This window comes from Phyllobates terribilis, unplaced genomic scaffold, assembly GCF_046119375.1.
Source record: "Phyllobates terribilis strain yellow unplaced genomic scaffold, ASM4611937v1 Scaffold_8__6_contigs__length_399053987, whole genome shotgun sequence".
Lineage (NCBI taxonomy): Eukaryota > Metazoa > Chordata > Amphibia > Anura > Dendrobatidae > Phyllobates > Phyllobates terribilis.
In genome coordinates this window covers 293,169,479-293,178,250 of record NW_027362768.1, presented here as the reverse complement: position 1 = coordinate 293,178,250, position 8,772 = coordinate 293,169,479, and the positions used below count along the sequence as shown (strand labels likewise).

At 40.2% G+C, this 8,772-nt stretch overlaps 1 protein-coding gene across 5 annotated transcripts in view; it reads left to right on the top strand.

Moving 5' to 3' along the window:
- Positions 1 to 8,772, top strand: part of LOC141157322 (microtubule-associated serine/threonine-protein kinase 3-like) — a 490,040-nt gene that overhangs the window by 191,030 nt on the left and 290,238 nt on the right. For all 5 annotated transcript variants that reach the window (XM_073644404.1, XM_073644408.1, XM_073644401.1 and 2 more), the window contains one exon: positions 1,313 to 1,368. The gene's annotated coding sequence lies outside the window, so the exon portion shown is untranslated. The remainder of the gene's footprint in view (positions 1 to 1,312; positions 1,369 to 8,772) is intronic.

Here is an 8,772-nt window from a genome sequence, read left to right as displayed (position 1 = left end):
GGGGTGACATACTTTTTTAGGTTGTGTTCATACTGAAGTTTTTTAGCGGGTTTTCAGAGCTGTTTCACTCTTAGGCTATGTGCCCAGGATGCAGAAATGAAGCAGAAATTTCCTCAAATCCACAAAGATCAATTTCTCTTGCGGGTACGCTGAGTTTTTTGTCCCTTCTTACTGGGTCATATTTTAAATAAAGCTGCATTGTTTTTGATACTTCCTGGTTGAGATTCTTATGTGCGGATTACATATGTGATTGATGCATTTCTGCCGCGGACACGCACTAAAGACGCATGTGTGATTTTACCTGTTTTTCTGCACTTAATGCAACTTTATAGGAAATATTTACACACAAAACTCCGCGTACCTGCAAGAGAAAATGTCCGGCTGCTTATTTCAAACACGCACCACAGGTGAGGTTACATTGAGTAAAATAAAAGCACAGGGGGCAGGAGATTTCTATAAATCCCATCCACTTTGCTGGATTTGTAAGATGCTTCGTTTTTGATGCAGCAAAATATGCAGCATCAAAAATGCACCAAAAGCTGATCTCTGGAACGTAGTCTTATACTGACCCATCTCTTTTTTAACTCCAGAAACTGAAAACACATCTGACTGTCTTTAAACTTTAGTATGTGGTGTTATTAAAGGTATAACTCACAACTGTCCCGGATTCAGCGGGACTGTCCCGATTTGAGGGCTCAATCCCGCATCCCATTCCATCACATCTCCGCTGTTCTCCAGACTTTTATACTCACCTCTCCGACGACGTTTTCATCGCTCCTGTAGCTTTTCCCGGGGCGGGGCTTCTCGGTGCATAAATTACATTCTTCTCAGGGGCGGGGTTGCTCGCTGCATAAATTAAATTATTCTCCGGGGGCGGGGCTGCTCGCTGCATAAATTAAATGGTATATTTACTTCTTCTGCCTCCTGTGATCTGGTGGGAATCAAACTCACATCTCTGTGTTCATCTTAGTGTTCATCGGCTGGTGCTCTACCAACAAGCATAACCCACAATGTTATAGATAGGAGAATTTGGTTATCTTGACCTCTATTGCAGGCAATGCACCCAGAAGCAGAGTATAAATATTCTTAGAAATACATTGTATATATAACAATATATTTTTATGTTGCCTGTATCCTGAGGTGAAGAAAACTTTTTTTTGTTCCTATATAAGTATTAAAATTAATTAGCAAATACAAAAAAAAAATTCTGCGACTCATTCCAGGTCTTGTGCCCACAACCTTTACATTACAGATAAGGGGCTTTAAGCTGCTGAACCACAAGTTCTAATGATGTCACTGATCTGTATTGCAGGCTCGGCCTTCAGGCAGATGATACTGATTGAAATACACTGCTGTGTACAATGGACGGTATGTATTTTTATTCTACAGGGAGAATAAGAGATTTTTTTCATCCTATAAAATTGTTAAAAAATAATGAAAAACACATGATAATGAAAGACATATTGTCATTTTAATGCATATTTTTTAAAATAATGAGCATCACAAATCAGCACATAACACGGACATATGTGATGTCCCTGTAATCGTAACGACCCTCACAACACAGTGATCAGATTATTTACGGGATCAGTAAATGACGTAAAAAATTGGCATGATTGATTTTTTTTTCTCTATTAAACCCATAAAAAATATAATAAAACTGTAATGCTGAGGCCGTGTTCATAAGTAGCGTAAATGCTGCGTTCTTTCTGCTGCCTTTTGTCTGTAGGTGTTCGCACCACACAACGCAGTAACAATCTTCTCTGATTATTGTGTGTTTTCTGCGTTTCTTCTATGCGTTTTCCCTCTTATTTGATGCGATTACGGTACAGATATGAAGCAGAGTTTTTAACGCTTTTTAATAGTACAGAAAAGTTTTGATTCTACTCTTAAAAATTCAGCGGCATTTTTTTCTTCGTGCATTTTTTTTTCAGAAGGAGATTATAGAGAAAAAATGCACCAAAACCGCAGAGTTCAGCAGCGTCTTCAGACCACAGAGCGGAGATTTCATGGAATCATGTCCACTTTGCTTTAAAATTTAGACCGTGTTCACTTGTAGAGTAAATGCTGCTTTTTTTGCATACAAATTTTGCTGTGTTTAACTGTCCAAGCAAAGTGGATGTGATTTCATGAGAACAGCGCCCGCTCTTAGAATTCAAACAGTATTTTACATTATTTAGAAGTTAGTATTTCTCTATATTCCTGTCTCTCCACCTGTTTTACAGGCGTTCTTCCTTCCCCTTTTCTTTCCTTGCCTTTCCCGTTCCTTTTCTTCCCCCCTATTAAATGTTTTATATATAAGGTATCGTATATGTGTATCATAACCCCTTTCCTTTGCCTATCCTGTACATATCAATCTTTTTCATTTTCCTTCTATCCCTTTAATTTTTTCTTTTCCCTTTTTCCCATTTTCCTTAACCCCTTTACAACCCAAGGTGGTTTGCATATTAATGACCGGGCCAATTTTTACAATTCTGACCACTGTCACTTTATGAAGTAATTACTCTGGAACGCTTCAACGGATCCCCCTGATTCTGAGAATGTTTTTTCGTGACATATTGTACTTCATGATAGTGGTAAAATTTCTTTGATATCACTTGCGTTTATTTGTGAAAAAATTGAAATTTGGTGAAAATTTCAAAAATTTTGCAATTTTCAACATTTGAATTTTTATGCCCTTAAATCAGAGAGATATGTCACACAAAATAGTTAATAAATAACATTTTCCACATGTCTACTTTACATCAGCACAATTTTGGAACTATCATTTTTTTTTATTAGGGAGCTATAAGGGTTAAAAGTTGACCAGCGATTTCTCATTTTTCCAACAAAATTTACAAAACATTTTTTTAGGGACCACATCACATTTGAAGTCACTTTGAGGGGTCTTTATGACAGAAAATACCCAAAAGTGACACCATTCTAAAAACTGCACCCCTCAAGGTGCTCAAAACCACATTCAAGAAGTTTATTAACCCTTCAGGTGCTTCACAGGAATTTTTGGAATGTGGAAGAAAATAATTAACATTTAACTTTTTTCACAAAAATGTTACTTTAGGCCCATTTTTTTTATTTTTGCAGGGGTAACAGGAAAAATTGGACCCCAAAATTTGTTGTGCAATTTCCCCTGAGCATGCAGATACCCCATATGTGGGGGAAAACCACTGTTTGGGCGCATGGCAGGGCTCGGAAGGGAAGGAGCACCATTTGACTTTTTGAATGTAAAATTTGCTTGAATAATTAGCGGATGCCATGTTGCGTTTGGGGAGCCCCTCATGTGCCTAAACAGTGGAAACCCCCCACAAATGACAGCATCTTGGAAACATGACCCCTCAGGGAACTTATCTAGATGTGTGGTGAGCACCTTGAACCCCCAGGGGCTTCACAGAAGTTTATAACATTGAGCCGTAAAAATAAAATTTTCACATTTTTCCCACAAAAATGTTTTTCAGCCCCCAATTTTGCATTTTCATAAGGGTAACAGGAGAAATTGCACCAAACAGTTTGTTATGCAATTTCTCCTGAGTTAGCAGATACCCCATATATGGAGGAAAACCATGGTTTGGGCGCACGGCAGGGTTCGTAAGGGAAGGAGCGCCATTTGACTTTTTGATTGTAAAATTTGCTTGAATAATTAGCGGACGCCATGTTGCATTTGGAGAGCCCCTGATGTGCCTAAACAGTGGAAACCCCCCACAAGTGACACCATTTTGGAAACTAGACCCCTCAGGGAACTTATCTAGATGTGTGGTGAGCACCCTGAACCCCCAAGTGCTTTACAGAAGTTTATAACATGGAGCCGTGAAAATAAAAAAAAATAACTTTTTCCACAAAAATGATGTTTTAGCCCCAATTTTTTTATTTTCACAAGGATAAGAGGTAAAAATGAACCCCAAAAACTGTTCTGCAATTTCTCCTGAGTACGCCAATACCCCATATGTGGGGAAAATACAGTGTTTGGGCACACGGCAGAGTTCAGAAGGGAAGGAGCACTCTGTGACTTTTTGAACGCAAAATTGGCTGGAATCGAGAGAAGACGCCATGTTGCGTTTGGAGAGCCCCTGATATGCCTAAATAGTGGAAACCCCCCACAAGTGACCCCATTTTGGAAACTACACCCCTCACGAATTTTATCAAGGGGTATAGTGAACATTTTGAATGCAGAGGTACGACACAGAATTTGATAACATTAGGTCATCATATTGAATAAGTTGTCATTAGTCTTGAGCGCAAGTGCTCGCTTCTTGAGTTTGCATCGGGTACTCAGGTATGCACCATGTATCACGGGTGCTCGAGTGACATGCTCGAGTCCCCGCTCCGCATGTTTCACGGTTATTAGACTCCCAAAAAAAACATGCGAGGATCGCTCGTACATGGCAGGCAATCCCCGCAAGGTTTTTTTGGCCGCGAAGCATATGGGGTGGAGACTCAAGCATGTCACTCGAACACCCACGATACTCAGTGCATACGATCCCAACCCTAACCCTAGCCCAACCCCAACCTTAGCCCAACCTTAACCCCAAACCTAACCCTAGCCCAACCCTAACCCTAGCACATCCCTAGCCCAACCCTAACCCCAACCCTAACCCTAGCACAACCCTAGCTCAACCCTAACCCTAGCTAAACCCTAACCCCAACCCTAACCCTAGCACAACCCTAACCCGAGAGTTTATTTTTTACGCCGTTCCTCTTGCGATATAAGTGATTAGACGACTTTATTCTTCGGGTCGGTGCGATTACAGTGATACCAGAATCATATCAGGTTTTTATGATTGACAGCTGACACACGCTAAAAGACGCTTTTTTTGCAAAGACTAGTTTTTACATCGCCATATTTTGAGAGCTATAATTTTTCCATATTTTGGCCGACAGTGTCAGGTGATGGCTTGTTTATTGTGGGACGAGTTGACGTTTTTATTAGTGACATTTTCAGGCACGTGACTTTTTTTGCTCTCTTTCTATTCCGATTTTTGGGAGGCAGAATAAACAAAAAACAACAATTCAGGACTTTTTTTTTTTTTTTTAATTTATGCTGTTTCGCGTGTGGTAAAATTGATAAGGCAGCTTTATTCTTCGGGTCAGTACATTTACAGCGGTACCACATTTATATAGTTTTTCTATGTTTTGGTGCTTTTACACAATAAAAGCTATTTTATAGAAAAAAATATTTTTTTGCTTCTCTTTATTTTGAGACCTATAACTTTTTTATTTTTTGGATGATGGAGCTGTATGGCGGCTTGTTTTTTGCGGGACAAGATGATGTTTTCAGCTGTACCATCTTTATTTATATTCGTCTTTTTGATCACGTGTTATTCCATTTTTTGTTTGGTGGTATGATGATAAAGCATAGTTTTTTTGCTTCGTTTTTTATTTATTCTTATTTTATTTATTTTTTTTACCGTGTTCACTGAAGGGGCTAACTAGTGGGACAGTTTTATAGGTCAGGTCGTTCCGGATGCGGCGATACAAATATGTGTACTTTTATTGTTTTTTGTTTTATTTTCATAATAATATTTCTTCATGGGTACATTACATTTTTATTTTTGGTGGATTATTTTTTTTTATATTTTTACAATTGTTTTTTTCACTTTCTAACACTTTTTTTTTACTTTTATTCTTTGTCCCACTATGGGACTTTCTCTTTTTTTTTTTCTGATCGCCTGTATAGCACAGGAATGCAGCACCATCCCTGTGCTATACAGGCTGTCAGCGCTGCAGATGCAGAAGATACTTTGGTCATGCACTGCGCTTGACCAAAATATCTTCCTGCCGTCTGGTGACCCGGATGTTGTCATGACGACATTGGGTGACATCGCTGGATGCTGGCAGGAGAGGTGAGTATCCCGATCACCTCTCCTTGCCCCCGCAATGCTGCGATCTCTTTACATTTGACTTTTTTTTCCTTTTATTTTGTTCTTGTTTGCTTCTTTATTACTGTGTATATATAATATGTCTCTTCCTTTTTTCTTTACCCCATTTATGTAAAAAAGTCCTTAATAAAAACTACTTTAACAAAAAAAGGCGTCCGCTGTGTGGTTTTGGTGCTTTTATTTCTCTAGATGATTCTATGTGGAGCACATAAAAAACGCCTGTAAAAAAACGCAGATAAGTTTTTAAGTGCAGAATGAAAGCTTTTCTGTACTATAAAAAACAGAATAAAAACGCGGCTTCACATCTGCACCAAAAACGGATTAGATAAGTGGGGAAAAGATTGTTATTGCGGAGTTTGGTGCGGACATCTGCTGAAAACAAATATCACAATATTTCTGCAACGTGTGCACACGGCCTTACAGACACAAAAAAAGCCGGATGTCGTATAGTGAAGCTACATAAAGATGAGAAAGTTCTGGCGGCTCCGACTGTGAATGAATGAACAAAAAATAATCCATAGGTCCCAACTAGAGATGAGCAGGTCGCACAGATGACGTTGCGCTGCCCTGAGTGATCAAAAGCCGCCGGGGACGCCGGATGGTTAGAGATTCACGGCCTCCTGTCCAGCCGCCAGGTACCACTGATCTGGACACTGGACTGGAGAGCCGTGAATCCATCCACTCATCTCAAGTCCCAACAGTCCTGGATACAGCGGACAGTCCTGATTTTGGGTCTCCGCCCTGCAGTCTCGGGCGTCTGCTGAATTTCCCTCACTACCACCGCCCCTCTGACAACTCCTACTGCCAGGGGAGAAAGAAAAGGTAAATGGGCGTGGATTGGGGTGAGGCCAAAATTCGCTATGAGCGCCTCATGATCAATCCCTCTTTCCGTTGTTCAGAAGTTGGGAGATATGTTAAAGGCATTGTCCAGTCAAAACCCATAAGTCTGCAGTTACTCTGTGTGACTGCAGACTTATGAATCCCCCAGAGCTCGCACTGTGCGCTGTGGGCATTTGCCCCGTTTCAGACCCGGGACCGGAGGGTACGTATGAGTTATACATATCCTGGCCTGGTGTGTGCGGTGTCGCTCCATACACTAGTATGTACCACACCCCGTGTAGTGACGAGGCCGTCTAGTGGGCACGGCCTCTTTACATACAAGTGTATGGAAGCGAGGCCGCGGCCACTGGCAGGGAGTATTACGAGTTTGAGAAATGGAGCGCAGCACCCAAATATTATGATCTGGTGCTCAACCCGACATATACAAAAAAAATTACCAAGGACACAACAACAACAAAGATGTATGTAAAGATAGGGATCATCAATAAGGTAAAAAATATGTTTGCGTAATTTTATTCATATAGACTGAACAAACAATCAAAAGTTCAAAACAATTAAAAAGCATAACGCTTTAGCGTTATATCAAGCCACAACATAATATTGTTCAGCCAATCCTCCAATAAATGTCACCAGTAAATACAACTATATATCCATATAAAACACATCCCATAAATATTAGAACTCAAAAATCACATAATATAACGTGATCCTCACAAATTATATAAATATAATATGCTGTTGGCACAATTCCCAAAAATAGCCTGAAGAACAATATTATATTGTGGCTTGATATAATGCTAAAGCGTTATGCTTTTTAATTTTTTTTAACTTTTGATTGTTCAGTCAATATTAATAAAATTCCGCAAATATATTTTTTACTTTATTGGTGATCCCGGTCTTTACATACATCTTTGTTCTTGTTGTGTCCTTGGCAGGGAGTATTATTAACGCATACATAACCTCCGATCCTGGTGTAACAGGCCACAGTATACTCCATCCAGATTAAACCCGGGTATAGTTTGGTCCAGGTCAGAGTATACCCTGGGGAATAAACTGTCCTAGGCCAAACTATACCTGGGGGTATAAAATAGCCTAGGCCAAACTATACCCCCCAGGCTACAATATACCTCCCAGGGGATAAACTGTCCTAGGCCAAACTATACCTGGGGGTATAAAATAGCCTAGGCCGAACTATACCCCCCAGGCTACAATATACCTCTCAGGGGATAAACTGTCCTAGGCCAAACTATACCTAGGGGTATAAAATAGCCTAGGCCTAACTATACCCCCAGGCTACAATATACCTCTCAGGGGATAAACTGTCCTAGCCCAAACTATACCTGGGGGTATAAAATAGCCTAGGCCAAACTATACCCCCCAGGCTACAATATACCCCCCAGGGGATAAACTGTCCTAGGCCAAACTATACCTGGGGGTATAAAATAGCCTAAGCCAAACTATACCCGCCAGGCTACAATATACCTCCCAGGGGATAAACTGTCCTAGGCCAAACTATACCTGGGGGTATAAAATAGCCTAGGCCAAACTATACCCCCCAGGCTACAATATACCTCCCAGGGGATAAACTGTCCTAGGCCAAACTATACCTGGGGGTATAAAATAGCCTAGGCCAAACTATAATCCCTCCAGAATATACCCCTCTATTTTATGAGCCCTTGTAAATGAGATTTTAGGTGCCATTTTTTAATCACTTAATACTGACTTCCATGTAGGTATTTGTGTTGTTAATCACATGATGAAGATTGATCTTACAATACAATGTGACTGAGAAGTCTATCATCTGAGATGTGTCCTGTTGGTTGTAGTGACTCAGTTGTTAGAGTTCCTCCTCTATGTGTTTAGAACTTTAGGATTTAAGTCAGTTACCTTCTCACATAACTTACCTGACAATCCTGAACCCCCATTAAGATGTTGAAAAATTAAGTAATTCTTGTGTATATCACTCACCGCTGCTGATATACATGGGGTGTAATCCGGCCTGAGGGGATACGAAATGGCCTAGGCCTCTTAAAGAAGTTGTCCACTACTTTTACATTGATGC